Source organism: Leptinotarsa decemlineata, unplaced genomic scaffold (genome assembly GCF_025532065.1).
Source record: "Leptinotarsa decemlineata unplaced genomic scaffold, Ldec_3_MD MMD2_tig00026317_RagTag_RagTag, whole genome shotgun sequence".
Lineage (NCBI taxonomy): Eukaryota > Metazoa > Arthropoda > Insecta > Coleoptera > Chrysomelidae > Leptinotarsa > Leptinotarsa decemlineata.
Window position 1 is genome coordinate 3,097,562 of NW_027412686.1, and position 18,947 is coordinate 3,116,508.

Here is an 18,947-nt window from a genome sequence, read left to right on the forward strand (position 1 = left end):
GAAGTTCATTCCACATAAACGTCGTTCTCCAAATTAAAAAGTTCCTAAACAGTGAAGTTAGAGGTGTACTGAGTTGGACCTCAAAATGATGAGCAGCCACAGTCCATTGCGTATTTCTGATATGTTCTGCTTTCGGTGGAAACAAATGTGTCAAGTCACTTGAACACTTTCCGTGGAAATATCTGTAGAATAGAGACAAAGCTCCAACCTTTCAAATGGCTCTTTCCTGGATGGAATCCAGCAGCTTCAGGGTAAGTTTGGGGCAGAGCTCCATACATGAGAACAATTTTTAAAGATGGTCTGATTTGAGCTTTATAAAGCATCAAAAGTTGCTGAGGTGTGTACAGTTTTCTGGTTGAGAACAGTGTTTCCAGCTTTTGAGAGAAGCAGCCTTTGGAATTTCAGCGACATGATTGTGCCAAAATATAATGATGTCTATTTAAACCACCAACAAATCATCGAAAGCGGAATTGTCTGACCTGACATTATATCCGGTTGGGAAACATTTTTTTTAGAGAAAACCGATGCCTGGGTTTTAGTGGCAGTGAATTGAACTTTGTTTATTCCATCCCAATTCGAAATTACTTCTGGATCTTCATTAAGATATTCAACCTCCTGCTGCTGGTGAAGATGTGCATCCGCATTCGATGTCCTGGAATCCAAACCAACGTCGAACAGTGCGTTCATCAACACCATAATTGCCTCATGCCTGGGTGCTTTTTCGGGCTGTTTTGGTGGTCCTTTGGTTCAATTTGAATTCGTAGAGAAAAATTGACCGAAAATGACTCAACGGTATCATATAGTCATGACCTGAAAATAAGATAAAATATTGAAATTGGCACAACATGAATCGCATCAATGTATGAAGTATGAAATTCCTTATCGATCAGTATATCCACGACACATTGAGATATGGAGCGATATGACATTAAACGGACAAAAAATTTGAAATCTCCTACATTTCAAAATGTGTTTTTCCATCAAGCAGCAACTGCCTTATTACGAACAACTCTCAGAAGTCTGAACTTAGACGGGCTGATGATTACCAAGGTCGTACCTTCCAACGTGAGATTTCTAGCACTACAACTAGGACCAGAATTTTCAACCCAACCAAAAGGTATACAACTTGCCTGTTCGAGGAGGATCGCTAACCATAACATGTTATGTATTTGTAATGAGATTGTCAGGTGTTGACAGTAAATTTTTACAATCATCAAATCTCCTGTTACGTAATTCTCAAGAATACGTTAGCGGTAACGTGTAGTAATTTGTTGTTAATAATACATAATTATTACATCAGATCATTAAGATGTGCAGTTCAAAACGATACGCGCCCTACTCAATAATGCAATTCGTTCAAATAACCGTAACGCATGTCTTACGTAATGGAGGTAATAACACTCCATTCTTCTGAGAATGGCACCGAACAAAGGATTTCCAACGCTTTTAATCAATTACTTTTTGTTTTTGCATACGTAATTGCCAACTAGATTCTGATCAGCACTATATGGACAGATGCATCCAGTTTATTTTCAATTGTGTTCACTAACCAGATAATTTTCAACACTCATGCATATTTAAGTGACGACAATTTTTAACATAATTTTTTGAATGTGGCTTTTTTATTTCGATGAAGTTTCTCAGTATTCAGCTAGATTTCATTCTCTATGGAGTTTTTCAAATTCATTTGAACCTGTACACACACCAATTGTCTATCAGAAATTTCCATAAAAAAGTTGACTTTTTAATCTGTAATATCCTATCATCAATTGAATATCATGAAAAATCTGAATTTCATTGAATTATTTTTTTCGGGGCATATGTGGTGAATGTGAACTTAAGAATTCCGGAACTGTAATTTGTTTTCTCAATGAAACTCGTTTGCATTCGTTTCAAAAAAGTAATCATCAATAGGAGAGTGAAATAACCAAACGAAAATTTCATTGTGTGGAAACTAACACATCGTAGAAATATGAGAAAATATGAAATTGACTAGAACAGAAAATTGGGTGAAGATATTGATATCAATTTATATAGAAACACACATGAACTCATTTTTGAGAGACTATTACAAAACAAATTATAAATTATTCCATTGTAGACTGAAAGATATCAGATTTTGAAATAATTCGTTGATTATTTCCTACTAAGACTGAGCCAATATTTCATTAATAAAATTATGACTCTCAAAACAACAGAAAAGGTACATAATTATCAATTTTTGATAATACGCCTTATCTTCAACAGATCAACGTACTTGTCAAAATATTGAATGTAATTAAATTCAAGATTATTCAAGTAATTTATTTCGAGATTTTCACTAAACAGTTTACAGTTAGGCGGTTTTAATAATTGTTCGAAGGAAATATTATGATAAAGTATTGAAAACGTTGTCATGAATTTATAATTATGAATCTCTTATGCACTTTGAAATTTCAAGACTATTATGCAATTATTACCATTGGAATATAACTTTCCATGAAGTGATTGAAAACAGCTACAAAAAATGTATCTTTCCAAAAAATACTCGTTAATAAAAAAATTCACCACTGTCATGTATTTTTGTATTCAAAGCACGATATGCAGCTAGGTTCACAAACTTTTTTGTGAGCAAGAGGTAATTAGAATCACTTAAGTGCCAAGTACGCACTGAATGTAACAGTTTCGTGTTCTTTTGTTTCGAGTTCATCGACATTCCATTTGAATTCATTTCTCTGCGAATGCCCTTGTTTGACAATAAGAATTCAAAGACCAGTGGAAAACTGTCTTGAAAAAAATGATAAAAGAAAAATATCGAAACAAAATGGAGTGTGATACAGATAGTGTTGGAGGAATAATCAAATTTGAATAATAATCTGTTTCGGAGAGGCTAATATTTATTGAATTTTGATTATTCCGTCAACAATATGTTCATCATATGCAGATACTCTGATTTAAATGGCTATGTATATTTTCAAAATTCAACAGCAAAAGTCACTATCATTCATCACCACAACTTTTCGGTTTTACTGTGGTATTTTTCCTTATAATTTGATTAAGTTCTATATAAATTTACTATGATTACAACTTATGCGATTTTCTAACGGAGTGGGTGAATGATAAAAACTTTGTTGATTCAAAAACTCTTTGTAACAATGTATAAATTGATTCTTGTTTTTTTTATGATGAAAAACATAAAATCAATGACGATCAGTTTCTTTTGTGATTATTTTCAATATTTAGTTAATATTATCACAATGTGCTGCTAATTATATATTGAAAAAATAAATATAACCGTCGAATCGAAAAATATATGCATTGTTTTCAAGATTGAATACCATGATAGGTGAATTCCCAATATATTGGGAATTCCTCATATTTCACAAGAGTGAACGACCACAAAAACTTAGGTGGACATTTTCTGAGTGGAAAACTTGAACTGAATTTATGTATGTGAGTAGACTTCACAGTCACATCAGAAAGGAATAGTAATTGAATGAAGAAAACTAACATTATTCTAGTAATAGCTAGGGGTGATTTTTTTTGATATCTCTCACTGAAGTATCCGAAAGAGCGATGAACGTGATGTCAAAATTGAATATTTTTCAAAGCCCTTGAAATCATTGACATATTCATTCAAGCAGAGATAATTCAGCGTCACTGAATGCTCTATATTTATTTATCTGAACTAATTTGGGACTGTGCATATTGTTACGTTTTCCCTGTAGGTTTGACAATAATCGATGACACTATACAATTCGACTCGACTTCACATCTCAACTACACTGACAATACTTTGACAAATACTCTAATGAACTCCAGATTGATAATCACACACAACACAACAAAAAAATATTTTTTGAATGTTTCCTACACTAAATTAATCAATTTCTACTAATTTTGGGGTGATAAAAACGAAAATAACAATGCAAAATTTTTATTAGCTCTGGTTTTTGAGATACACAGTACTTAATCTTAAAGAGTAGTTATACTATACGTGAAAAGTGAAAGTACATAAAACAATATTGTTATGTTTCTTTTAGAATATTTTAAGTACAAAATTAATAAAAAAAATCATTCTTAGTGTTTTGACAAATAAAAGAAGTTTGTACCACCAAATTTCAATTAAGTCCATCCGATTCATTGTAAGATCGCTGTCGTTTAGCTTGTCTTTTATAAAACACTTCTGGAGCATCCCTACACACAGACCAGCAGTAGTCTGCAAGCATTGCTTCATTCCAACGGCCCTGATATCTCTGTTCCATTAAGGCAATGTCTTGATGAAATGTTTCTCCATGTTCGTCACTCACAGCTCCACAGTTTTGTGGGAAGAAATTAAGATGAGAGTGAAGAAAATTAATTTTTAAGGACATGTTGCATCCAAGTTGGTGGTAAGCTTGAAGAAGCTCTTTAACCAATGCTGTGAAGTTATCATCTCTTTTGTTACCTAAAAACCCATGTACAACCCCCTTAAAGGCTTCCCAGGCTCTTTTTTCATTTCCTGTTAAAATCATGTCAAAAGCAGGATCATTTACGATTTCACGAATTTGAGGCCCAATAAAGATGCCTTCCTTGACTTTAGCATCACTCAACCTGGGAAACTTTGCTCTCAAGTACTTAAAAGCTTGTCCTTCCTGGTCCATGGACTTCACAAAGTTTTTCATTAGTCCCAACTTAATATGTAATGGGGGAAGGAGAACATCCTTAGGATCTACAAGAGGCTCGTAAACTACATTTTTCTCATTAGGGTTTAGGTCTCGTGTAGGCCAGTTCATTTTTTTATAGTGAGATTTTCTATCCCGACTGTCCCACAGACACGAAAAACAACAATACTTGGTGAACCCTAATTGCATTCCTAGGAGTATAGCAATGACTTTCAGATCACCACAGATGTGCCACTTGTGTTGTTTATATTTGATTGATTGGAGAAGTGTTTTCATATTTATATACGTTTCCTTCATGTGAACTGCATGACCTATAGGAATAGAGGGAAGCTGATTTCCATTAAGCAGAAGTACAGCTTTTAAGCTTAGTTTTGAAGAGTCTATAAACAGTCTCCATTCAGATGGAGTGTGATCCAAATTCAAGCAGTCCATCAAACCATTAACATCAGAACAAACTACGAGGTTTTCTTTTTTCTCAAAAAAAGGAAGCAAATCTTTTTGACGCTGTCTGTACTGAGATATTTTCACATCATGTTTTAGAAGATTCCACTGTTGTAGTCTTGACCCTAACAGCTCAGCCTTTTCCTTAGACAAGCGAAGATCTCTTATAAGGTCACTCAACTCTGCTTGACTAATTCTGTGCGGATCACTAGACCTATCGCTTACCTCAAAATCAGGGTCATAAAATGTAGAGGGATGGGTTGCTCCTTCTAAACAGTCTTCATCACCTTCCTTTAAAATTTCATAGTTTTGGGGTGGAGAAGGGACTGGCAAATTGTCTGAGTGTGGTACAGGCCGAAGAGCAGATGGGAGATTAGGGTATTTAACCGTTCCTCTTTTCTTCATAGATAAACCTTGCTTAATGGGAGGAGTTAAGCAGAAATAACAGTCGTCTGTATGATTGGTAGGCTCAATCCAAACCATAGGCACTGCAAAAGCCATTGCCCGGTTTTTATTTTTCAGCCACTCTCGCAATATGACGGAACAAGAATTACAACATATATGAGGAGCCCATGATTTATCTTGGTCCCCAACTTTCACACCAAAATAATGTTCATAGGCTGTCTTAACGATAGGTGTCATTTTACGTTTCTGAGCCTTAAATGTTATTTCACCACATATATAGCAAAAGCTATCGACAGAATTCACACACTTTCGAGGCATTTCAGATCAGCACTTAAATTAATTTAAAAATCAACTTCACACGATAATTTCAATAGCAACCACGTGCGTACAATTGACAAACTCACATAGGTTATGTTTACTACTTAAGAACAGCTGATGAGAGGGGTGTTATGTGAACAAATATGTGTACCAACTGTTGGTGATGAAATATTTCATTTGTTGAAAACTCAATATACATATATATATATATATATATATATATATATATATATATATATATATAATATAATGATACTATATCTTGAAAACAAGAGCTAATATATAATTTTTATGGTCACTTTCGGTTTTAACACGTGGAAATACATTAAAATCATCTAATTTCAACCCCGAAACAAAAACTTTGTTGTGTTGTGAATCATATTTCTATCATATTATTACTTCGTACCGCTCTTTCAACTGGACTTGTTCATCTTTCTGTTGGTAGTGCTTATATATCCCAATGAGTCTTCAGAAGCCGATAGGAATCTCAAAACGATATTACATCTAGAACGATAGAGCACAGTATAGGGTTGAGCTCGACCTTGGTGAAGTTACAGTCGATTGACGATGAACAGCGGCGGCCGGCGTTATATTTTGTCAGGAGATAATTCAAAACACTATACTCTCTGAGTTAAGTGTCAGTGAGTAAATTGAGTAACTTCGACATGCGTAACGAGTTTTAAAAAAATTTACAGCAATGCGGAAATCAAATATAATTGAAATAAAATACCGCGCCACAAAAAGGTATCACTTGGGGTGAATGATAACGGATCTACTATTTGCATAAAGTGGAATTCTACTTTCGAGTATAACTGAAAATATTTGAATTGAATATTACTGTTCTTTGCAAAGTGTTATTAGTACAAGCATTCGTAAGGACCCCTCATTGATAATCATTGGATCAATTTCTAGATCAATAGTAGTTAAATGAAAAATACGAAAATTTCAATATTCTGTTATTTGGAAATCAACTTCAAGTTGGTATCTAGTGAAAAGTCAATTGTGAGTTGATATTATTTTACTTAATCAGATACAACTTTCAGAACGTTCATTATATTTATATCTTTCAAGATTAGGTACCTATATTTGAGAATGTGTCGCTCAACATATTGTCAATAAAAATTATTGTATTCTTTTGGAATACTTCCACTGTTCACTATTACAAAAATTGTCATGGTATAAAATTGCATGAGTTGCCGACGTGGTGATGAATATCACTCTGAAAAAATCAATACATACATACTTAATGTTGAATTGATCATTATTGAAATTCAACACATGACAGAGAATTGTACATCCAGTAATTTAGACACAATTTCACTGGTTCACCTTCAACCAAGTTACAAAGTGTACTGTCTCCAGCATATGTGTTGATTCAATTTTAAATTCTACTCTTGAGAAAAATGTGGTATCTATGTGGAATCTATACTACTATGCTGAATAAATCATTGAAATTCGTCCACTGATCTTTTGAGTGACTTGTTTCAATGTTATTGAAACAATACAACAACAAGTGATAGGGTTTGGTTCATCTCCAAAAGTCCGCTCGAGAACCGAGTGTCCATGCAAGTGATAAATGGTTCAATAAACGAGATTCCACCTTCCAACGGGCATTTACCAATACGATCCAGGAGACCACCAAAAGTCCGCTCGGGAACCGATTATCCATGCAAATGATAAATGGTTCAAATTCAAACTTCCCGAGTTGGTACACTGACTCGCTTCCATCCTCTGTACCGCAGCAAAGACATAACAAATTGAATATTTTCATTCAAGGTATACTTCACAATCAATTCACTCATTTCACTTACTTGCTCAGTAAAAAGCCTTCGAACAATTTTCAAATTATTCTCAATACCTCATGATGACTAACAGCATTTGGTAACATTTACTATTTTTAGGAATACGCTTCGTCGTCGATCTTTAGGCGACTCTGCCATTCGCCCCAATTTCCTAAGTTTAAAAATGTTTTTGTGAATAATAAAATCACTCACCCAATCACGAATCTAACGAAACGCGCGTCGTGAGACCGAATTTTTGTTCTGGTGTGGAATGAGTGTTTTTGATAGATGAAATTCTGCTTCAAGCAAGCAATTCCAATATCAATTTCTCGAGTTATCGATGATGTCCCGATGATGAGAGTCGGATTTGAATTTCTCGGTATATTGGATGATTGGATCTGTAGTATAACTATTAACGATTATGCAATGTAACGGTCTCTCTTTCAGTATTTCCCGTTCATTGGAATAGGTACTCCACTTTTTGCTCAAAATAAACAAGTTAGTGAATGAACACAGGCTGCGTTTATTCATGCATGCAAGGTAAATAATTTCTTGCGTCATTGAAAACATGTACTTATTTCTTCATTCGTCGTTATATAGTTAATGAATACTAACGGAATTTACAATCGGCGCATAAACAGAAAATTCGATAGATTTGGCCGTTTGATAAACTGTTTACCAACTTTTTCTGTCTATGTAAAACGTTAGGAATAGGTAGTCTTCCAGCTCAACCAAACTTTCGAATTTCTATATTCTGAAAATATTAAGTTTATCAGTTTATTAGTTATGAATGAGTGAATATTGACTCTTTTCTAGGGGTATCAAAATGATATTCGGTTTCCGATAGACATTATTTCCATTCATATATATGATAGAGTTCCAAAAAGATAGTTTGGAACTAGCTGAAACTTCTCGGAATGTTTTTCTTTCTTTCTCTTATTGTATTCCTACTTTTGAACAGTTTTTATTTTAAGAACCCAAGTGCCTTCGACCCATCGCGTTGCTGACTGCCTTTAGAATCTACTACTACGATCAGAGTCCCCATCAGAATCAGAATGATAAGGAGTGTTCACCGATCACTATTTGCCACATTGATTCCTTGTTTGGAATTGAGAGAATTGTTATAATCAAGTAATAGATTATGAAAACCTCGAGGTAAAGCAAATTTACTGTTATTTCATATTTGTGTTTCTCTTTATATTCAGAGAAGAAATGATATTCTATTTCCCATAGTTGAAATGTTTTTTTCTCAACTATTTATTTGCGAAGGAGTCTCAATCAATTATATAATGATAATAATTATGATAATAATCAATGCTTTCATTGAAAATTTAATCAGTATAAGAGATACTTGTAATAATTTAGTGTTTAAATGAAACAAATACCTTCGTGGTTGTGACTTGACTGCCTTCATTCAGCATACAATTTTAACCTTCCAATTAAAAAAACATTCTAAAAAATATACCGGGAGGCTCCATCTGAAAGATGGAACTCCACGATATCACAATACTGACCTAACATAAAAAATGGCAGAATTGAACAATCTGAACATAATAAATCACGACAGATATTGCTTTTCCATCCAACCATAAATATCTTTTGTTATCATTATAGAACAACCTTGACCCTTGATCGACTTGGTGTGCTTTTTCATTTTGGTTCTCCTGGGCTTTTCCATCGGTACGACTGGAGTTTGGTCTCGATGTCATAATCGTATATTTTTACACAAAATTCGATACGAATTACCCAAAACTCTTCTCACTTTTATTCTTCTCATCAACAAACTGAACACGTCAAACTACTGAAACTCTATCTATCTATCTATCCATCTTCAAAATGAGAGTACCGATATAAAAAATTGTTAATTGAATGTACGTAGCCCGCAAAACATTCACCTTTTATCTTGAACAATCCGCGATATAAGTTCAAAGTCATCTAATTGACAATTCAATATAGAAGGATATTGAGTCCTGTTCATAGAAGATATTATAAGCGTCTCTGAAAGAATTGAACAAAATTGGCGAGAAGAAGAACTCATTGATTTTGTGCCATACAGTCTCATAGGGATACCTATAAAAACTAGGTAATATCAGTTTTCAGTAATATCACTATAATACAACTTATCTGTAAACACGATTATGTCACGTAACTAACATAAATATTGAACTTATTTCGAAAGCTCAACCAGTGTGAATCATTCACAATTGAAACAATTTGATAACTCAATATATTTTTTTCTTCAAGAATAAATATGAATGTTTTCATACATTTTTAAACAAAAAGGTAGCCTTCTGTTACGAAGTGAAATAATGACATGACATGCATTATAATGGTAATCAAATGAACACACAACTGAAACACAATGTAGCTTTCTGAATATGAGATCAATTATAAATATGATATTTGAAGTGAGGCATTGTTTTGGAGTTTCAGTTTACTTTGGTGATTTCGAAGTACTGTAACCTACAATCAACTCCGTATCATGATGATCGAAAATATTCGTTGAATGAGTTTCCAGTCATCACTATCATTATTATTCTTTTGTAAACTTAATTGAAACGAACCCTTTCGAAATGTAAAAACCTCTCTTTTGTTGATTGCTATTGTGATCTTTTATTGACCCATTCCGGCGCACAAATTTGAAAGAGAAATGACCCCGTTAATGACCTTTACACAAGAATTCCGTCCGCCCACGCACAGCTACCGGACCGTTCGTGATGATGGCCCATTGACCAACATCTTTTGTGTCTCCCATTCCGTGAGCAGAGCCATTGACCCACTTACTAAACCGCATACTCGTACCTACATAGAGTGGGATATCGCATTAAACATCAACACCGATGACTTCCTGCTCACTCGTTGACAATCTCGAAACGCCTACCCAAGTGGAGTGAACTGGAAGAATATTTATAGTTTGTCGTGAACAATACACACTTCGTAACTGTGGGTTGAATGTACTGATAACCTTTTCAAGAAGTTGAACTTCGAGAAAGCAAGACATATTATTTCAATCAGAAAAAAACGCAAGTTTGACTGGAAACAGCTTATCGTGAACTGACTAGAAAAAAATTATTTTGACTCAACATTACTGTTCCCTCGAGCTCAGAGGAATTACAAACACTGCTTCCATAGTTTCCTTCATCAATGAACGAATGAGAAGATTGGTCATAGATTCTCGAGTCATGGTTGGAAGGATAACTGAGGAAAAGCGGAAATAATTCGAACATTTTCTATTTGAATATTACAAAATCTACTCAGATCATTTGAACAGATTGTTATGATCATCACGGTTCTTCGTCGAATAATGCGTTTCTTTTTTTGAATCGAAATCATTTTGACATGGCTGTTGTCATTTGCAATAACGCATTCATTTTGAAAAAGCTTTGGTACAATGTTACGGATCGGAACTATGATGTAGAAACGTTATTTCACTATCCAAACCATAATGCTTTCTTCCTAGGTAGCGTACCCACATTCCGAAGCTAATGACGATAGATGTTGAAACCGTTGATACCGAAAAAATGGACAACAATTTCATGTTCATATGTTCTGTTGAACAATCTCCTGTTTTCTGAACCTATGTTCAGAATTACAGAGACGCAGATGTGTAATAATTATTAAAGGTTTTATTGTACCTCAGGAGTTTCTCAATCCCAACTCCTCTCCTTGATATGAATGGAAAGAAGCAAAAGACTTGAAATATATAATCTCTTTACTTATATAAAATGTTGCCACGATATGAGTCTTCATGCAAAAACTCCACTTTTACTCTTGTCTCGAGTGAATAAATGAATAAAAGCTTTCTGGATCTGAAAATATTTGAACTAGAGTGAGTATTCATCCAGCTTTAAAATATGAAACAATTACTGCCAACTCCGTCATCAACTCTATCATATTTGGATAGAGATGAATCAGAAATGATAAAGAAATACATATTATTTCGTCAATCATTCAGTTCTATCCACTTATATACGGTATATTGTACTGTTTTGCCCTCTTTTTTGGTCAGTCAGACGGTTCGACGCAGGTCCTTTGTTCACTCACTCGAATTTACTGCCGTGTTGGTCGTTGGTTCAAGCCCTAGTCTGAACGATCGATTTTCACTTGCTATCGCCCAACCCGTGTTAGAAATCACACGTTAAAAGGTAAGACCTCGTTGATCCTCAGCTTGCAAAAGTTTCGACTTCTGAGGATTGTCGTTCGTAGGGGTGTGACAACTGGTTAACGGAAAAACAGAAACAGACAGACAGACAGATATTATATGTATGAAAGATGTATTGTCAAAATTCCTTCTGACTCTTAACATGAACCTTTTGGGGTAATATTTGTTTCAATAATATTAATTTTATCAAATTTTAATCGACCTTTTTTGGTTATTTCTAGCTTCCACAATCTGAAAAATATGAAAATTATAATTGGCAAGATTGTGAAATACGATAAGTTACTGTATAGAGTAACTTCTTTTGAAACTGACTGATTCCTTCCTTCCTTTGGAAGATTACCACATTTTTTTTATCAAGACGGACCGGTAGAAAGCCAAAAACTCTCTTTCCCAAAAATGTTTTGGCTTTCCACTTCTTTATGTTAATAAAAATAATGTAAGAATTTCCGAATGGAAAAAATAAAGCGATTAATTTTGAAATAGATTGTGTAAAGAAGTAACTTTCAGATACATCCAGCTGTCCTTTGGGAGCAGATATTCAAAATTACGACTGATCTATTTTCTTCAATATCACAAATTTTCAACTCCTTTAGCTATAGACTACGTGTCTCAATATATCTTGATTTTCCATACTTACATATTATTATACATATACTCCATATTCACTTTCTTACTCAATGCGGGAGATGCTGAATATAAAATGCTTTTCACTTTCAGTATTTTTTCATTCATTTTCGTTGTCACCTCTCATTTTTTTCAAGGGAATGAGGTCGTCAGAATGTGAATGAACAATCAAATTTTTACATGACATAAAAATTGTCATAACAAGTTTATACGTCCCAGTATCCCCCAAGTTTTAATAGATACGAACAATGCAACCTATAACTTTTAATAGGTTTCATTGTAACATAACTCATATTTGTCTCTCTTATTACAGCTGAATGAGAGACTTTATATCTCTGGAAACGTGCCATGAAATGGTCTGTTCTCTTCTGCGTTCTTTTAATTATCAGAGTACTAGAACGTCGTTAGAACTTTTAATTATTTCCTCAAATTTCAACCGGATCTATTCCGTTGACAAAAGAAAGCATTTATGGAGAAAAGATAATCGAATCATTTTCTAAACTTTTCTAATTTGGATGTCGTTCAAAGTTTTCGACCTTCCACTCCAGATTTCATGATTTCACCAATATTAACGATTCACCTTTGACTTGGAGTTTTTATACTTTATTTTCAAGTTTGGCTGGAGTTATGAAACCACTAATAAAACAATAACCGGCTTGTGTCGAAATTGAAATTCGTATTACTGAAATTTGAATGGAACTGACAAACTTTCATTAAAAGTTACTGCAAGCTGGGCTGTTATAATCTTATTCTGCCGCAGTGAGGTCGACAGAACATCAGTGTTTCATGTATCTCAACATTTATTCATTTATCCAACTTCAGAACAGACTAGATTCATGAGCTTCTTTCTCACTTAGAATGATGGGAAAACAAATAATAGTTTTAGGAAAAATGTAAAGGGATGAAAAATTACGATTGATTCAAACAAAATAATCGGGCAACAATGAGGTATTCTGTTCATTTGTTAATAACATAACTATAGCTAATTGCGGAATAAGACAAGGGGAAAACTTTCCATGAAAGAGTTTCTACCTGCAGAATTGTACCTCCATTATTTACAATTGCAAATTAAGGGTTGACGTCAGTTTCCATGCGGTTTTTGATGGTTTAAAACGTGTTAAAAAGATGAGAAAGCTCAGAAAGTGGGTGCCCCACGATTTGAGTGATACTCAGAAATTGTCACAATTTGATGTCTGTTCTTCTTCGGTTTTGCACAACCAAAGCAATCCTCTTTTCGATCGGATCATCAGGTGTGATGATTCTTTACAACAATAGGAGAAATTCAGGTCAGTGGTTGGAAAAGGATGAGCCACTTCTCAACGGCGAAAACCCACCAAAAAAATTCAAGGTTACTGTATTGTGGTCAACTGCAGTATTACTTTCTACCACCGGGTCAAAACGTCAAAGCAGGGTCTTACTGTGAAGAAATCGACGAAATGTACCAAAATTGCATCAGTCGGCACTGCTCCACGATTAACGCCTGTATGCATGTTTCTCAGATCACCGTCAGAAAATGAAACAAATTTGGCGTCGGAGTTCTGCCTCACCCATCATATTTCAAGCAGTTCGATAACTTTCCCACCGCTAGAACCTTCGCTAATCAGGACCAGGCAAAAACGGAATTCGTCGACTTCATCGAATCCCGAGTAAGTTCACAATTTCCATGCGATAGGAATTATTCGACTTGCTAATTTAGATTGATTTGAATGAGTATTCTTCATGTATTTTGCCTAACCAAAATGGATACTATTATATTTAACCTACAAATAAAATTTTTTACTGCATCTATTTATGAAATATTATCCTCGTACTGTGATACGTGATCTGGACTTATTACGTTACAGGACTGGACTAGTGAAATACTATTGGAAATTTGTTGTTGACAGTGGTATGCAGGTTCAGATGCATAACGTTTCTGTTGCAACTGTGATAAACATCATTCTCAGCGTATTTGATAATATAATATAATGGCTACCGCAGTTGATAAACCAAACGTCAAGCATTGAAACCTGCAGACTACTGATTACAAACCAGTGAATACTTTGGACACAAATTCAATATGAAATTTCCATTATATTCATTAACGGTTTGATATTTGTAGGTGAAACTTTGTTTTTGTAAATATTGTCCTGGAAAGTTTCATGTTATGAATTGAGTATTTTGTTTTCAACTTCATCCGTGCTAGAAATCGCACGTTAAAAGATAAGTCCCGTTTATTTTCAGTTCGCACATGTCTCAACTTTTGAGGTTTTTCGTTCGTAGAGGGGCGGCAGCTGGTTAACGCAGATGTCATTCATAAAATGCATCTGAAAAATTTCAAAGTATCGCTCATTTATTCACTGAAAACACATTTCCCTCACAAACTAGAAAATCTAATTGACGTTGTTTATGCCTGAAAATCCTTATAAATTGCTTAATTTACCAAGTATATAACTATGCAATAAAAGCCATCGGGCTCAACCATAATTGTAGAAATTTGTAAGGGAAATGAGTCTGTAGGATACTTTTCACGACATTTTTATCCGGATAATTTGGTGAGAAAGTCGAGCCCTTCTGGAAAAGGAAATTGTGGAATTATTTACATTTTGATAGTCTTAACTAGAAACGAATTGACAATCAGCTTCATGAAAAGTATTCGTCGGATAAGTAAAGTCCTAAACTGACATCAAATAGTTATTTCATCCATAAAATTTGCTTCAATGAAGATATTTTTCAATTATATCTCGAATAATTGGGGATTCAGAATTGTACATTAGGAAATTATTTCGAATAATGTAAAAGAAACGTGATTCATTTCCATAGTAGAAACAAAAGTTGTTTTGGGTATAATTTTGATTGCAAATATTTTTGATATTTATCGAATTTGTTGGTGTGAGAAAGAGAAACTCTTAGTATTCAAATATAAATGGAAATATTTTTGTGATAATCGTGTCGCAGAAAATTACAGCTAATGCAGAAGGAATCAGACATATAAAAAAAAACTATATCTCCATTGGGAAAAAAAGGTTTTGGCTTTCTACTTCTCCATCTTCATACAAAAAATGTGGGAATTTCCCAAAGAGTGACACTACTTTTTGTTATTTTCAAAACAATGGATCAAAAACAATTTCGTATTTTGATTTTACACTGCTTCTTGATGGGAAAAATTACCGTTCATGCGAAGCGATGGCTTGAAAAGTGTTATGAGGACTCCGCTCCATCAGAAACAGCAATTGAACGTTAGTTTGCTGACTTCAAACGTGGCCGAAGAGACACCGATGATATAGAACGCAGTGGACGTCCGAATGAGGCAGCAACACCAGAAAACACACAGAAAATACCACAAAATAGTTTTGAATGCTCGAAAAGTGAAGTTGGTCGGCTGAAATTGTAAAGATATCACAAAAAAGTGTTGGCTTTATATTGCATGAGCATTTGACTATGAGACAGCTCTGTTCAAAGTGGGTGCCGCGCTAGCTCACTGTTGACTAAAAACTAGAACGTCTTGATGATTCTGAGTAGTTTTAAGGCAATGTTGAAACATTTGGAACCGAATTTTTTGTGACGATATATGACAATGGATGAAACTTGGATTCATCATTCCACTTCGTCATCATCATCTCCAATCGTCATCTGAGTGGGAAGCAACTGGTTGAACTCGTCCAAAGCGCCCGAAAGTACAACAATCAGCTAGAAAGGTTATAGCCTTGGTATTCTGGGTAGTGCGGGGTGTAATATTCATTACTATTTCGAAAAGGGAAACACAATCAACAGTTGATATTATATAGCGTAAAGCTTATCGCCCACTTGTCCGGCACAGCACAGCACGGCACGTCTCGTCAACATACAGATAAAATTGGAACAATGAAAATGAATGGACAACCGCCCACTAGCCCGGCACGGCACAGCCAAGAGCATCCGCCGCCGGCCAGCGCCGGCCAGCATCATCTTGTCCAAAAGTACCTGGGAAGTTTCAGTCTTTCTGTTTTGCTATTTCATCAATAGACAGCACAGTGTCAGACGGTACCTATGAAAATGGACGAAAAAAAATTTCAAGTGAAATTCCCTTGGAATCGAACAACAAACACCTTCAATATGCTGGTTGTATCTGGACAAGTGGGCGATGTTACTACCCGTTGCCATCAGGCGACGGACAGCGCCTGCTGTGCTGTGCCAGACAAGTGAGCGACACGCTTTGTTGGAGCGTTCGAATGCCAAAATTGTGAAGGAAACGACCGCATATGGCAAAGAAAAGAAAATTATTCATCAAGATAAAGCACTGTGCTACAAGTCAATCAAAACAGTAGCAGAACTTGAATTGAAATTGAATTGCTCTCATATCCACCGTATTCGCCAGATTTGGCTTCCAACGACTACTGACTGTTCGCAGACCCAGAAAAATGGTCACCGGTAGAAAATTCCATACGAACGAAGAAGTTATTGCTGAAACTAAGGCACATTTTGGGACAAAATCTCGTTTTACAAAAATGGTATTGAAATGTTAGAGCAGCTCTGGAATTATTGTGTGGCTCTTTATGGAGAATACGTTGATGAATAAAGCCAATTTTGAACAATTAAAACGCTTTTTCTCTCTAAGGCCCGAAACCTACATGGAACATGATTATCGTCATTTGATGTTTGACCGTGAAACACTTGCCTTATCAGCAATTGATATCTCCTAAAAATTCCCCGCTTTTAGATTATTTCTTTGTATTATTTGGGAAGTCAAATATTATATTTTACTTTCATATGATCTTGTTATGAATTTTGAGAAATGTTATGAATGAATATTCCTCTATGAACTGTGGAAGTGTTTCTATCTTTTTGAAACCATCACGTGGCTTGCTTGACTGAATGAAACATCTTCAAAACAATATTTAGGGAGAATCATTGAAGCAGCAACAAGAAGTGGATTATAATGGATATTAACTCATTTCTCAAAAAATCTAATGGAGTAGCTAAATTACAGTGAGAAGATCGTTGGACGAACATAGGAGTTGAGATATGTGGATGAATTGGAACGATATTGAATCGACAGTGATTCAAAATTTTTGATGCAATATCATCGAAAACATTTTGATATATGGTTCGAAGATAGTTCTTTCATACAATTTTTGAGATTTCTGTTCAGTATCACTTCCAAAATTTGTTCAAATGAATATAACTTCCCTCACTTCACACGAAGGAGCATTTCTCATGAGTATTTGGACTTGAAAAATGAAGAGTGGTGGCTCTGGTTACAGAGAATGTAAGTGAAATGAAAATAAAAATCTTCTACTCACTTTTACATCAAATTTCCAGATGAACGCAGATGTTTTCGATGAAGATAATAAGAGAACCTAACCGTATGAATTATCGAAACACTATGAGACCATTCTTTGATAGACATTTTTTGTGAAGAAGTCACTATTTTTTGCAATTTTTTTTTGTATTCAAGTGTAATACATACTGAACATACTGAAAAGTTCACCCCAAAAAAATACTTGCAAGTGCAAAGCACATCGAAAATCTTTAGTCAGTAATTCATTGAAATCACAAATTTCGAATTTTATTTTTGGTTTATATTATTGGATAACTGTTGGTTTGTATACAAATTATGGATGGTTAAATACCTCAAAAGCAACAAGAAACTATGAAGCAAGCTATAATGTTTTCACTTCATGTAGACCGAACTATAGTTTTCAGTGCTGAAAATTTCCCTGTTTTTCTCGACTGATATCTTGAAGACCAACTTCATTTTATCTATTCCACGAATACGGAATTTGGATAACCAAAAAAATATCAGATCCATCGCCTTTTATCAGAAAAGCAGAAGTAAAAAGTTCAAGAAATATACTGAATTATATTGCCTCGTTTTATACTATCTCTCACATGAATGGTCTCAACATAAGGAAAGAAAGTAATAAAGGTTTCATAACTGCATCACAAATAATATTACATTTCAAGATGTTATCAAGAAAGTCCGAACCTTCAGAATTCGAAACTTTCATAACCCTAACCTCTGATCGGCAAAAAACAAACCACTTGAGCTATTAGGAGAACTAGAAACCAGTTACTTCTCAAAGTTGAAACGATTCACAAAAATAACTAATATCGATACTGATAAACTTCTCCGCACAAACATCAATAAAGTAGATCCAGATAAAAAGTTTCACTGTATTTGAAAGTTGGCAGACAATATGCACCCTGACGCCGCAAAGGGATTGTGGATTGAAACTTCAAGATCCTTATATAGGATACCCATTCGGTCTCCTGTGGCGGAAGTTGAAGATTTAAATGAGGTTGTTTGGAAGTTAGAAACTTTTATTCCACAGAAAGAGTGGATTTATGCTGTTGGATGATTACAAAATTTACCGCTATCACACGTATCCATTGACAACAAATATATTGCTTTCGAATTGATTCATCAAAACATTAAAAAAAGTTTTGAAACAAGCAACATTGTGCTAAAAGCGGAAGGGAATTATTGAACGAAAGTAATTTTTTATGAAGAACATCACCATTTTCTATCGAACTTCTTGGGTATTCACCTTCCACAATCTGAAGAAGATGAAAAGTATAATGGAAAATTTTATACAGGTCGGAGTTACTGTA

At 34.6% G+C, this 18,947-nt stretch overlaps 1 protein-coding gene across 4 annotated transcripts in view; it reads left to right on the forward strand.

Annotated features, from left to right (window-relative positions):
* The window catches only part of IRSp53 (Insulin receptor substrate 53 kDa), a 507,262-nt gene that overhangs the window by 181,651 nt on the left and 306,664 nt on the right, over nucleotides 1-18,947 (forward strand). The window lies entirely within an intron of this gene.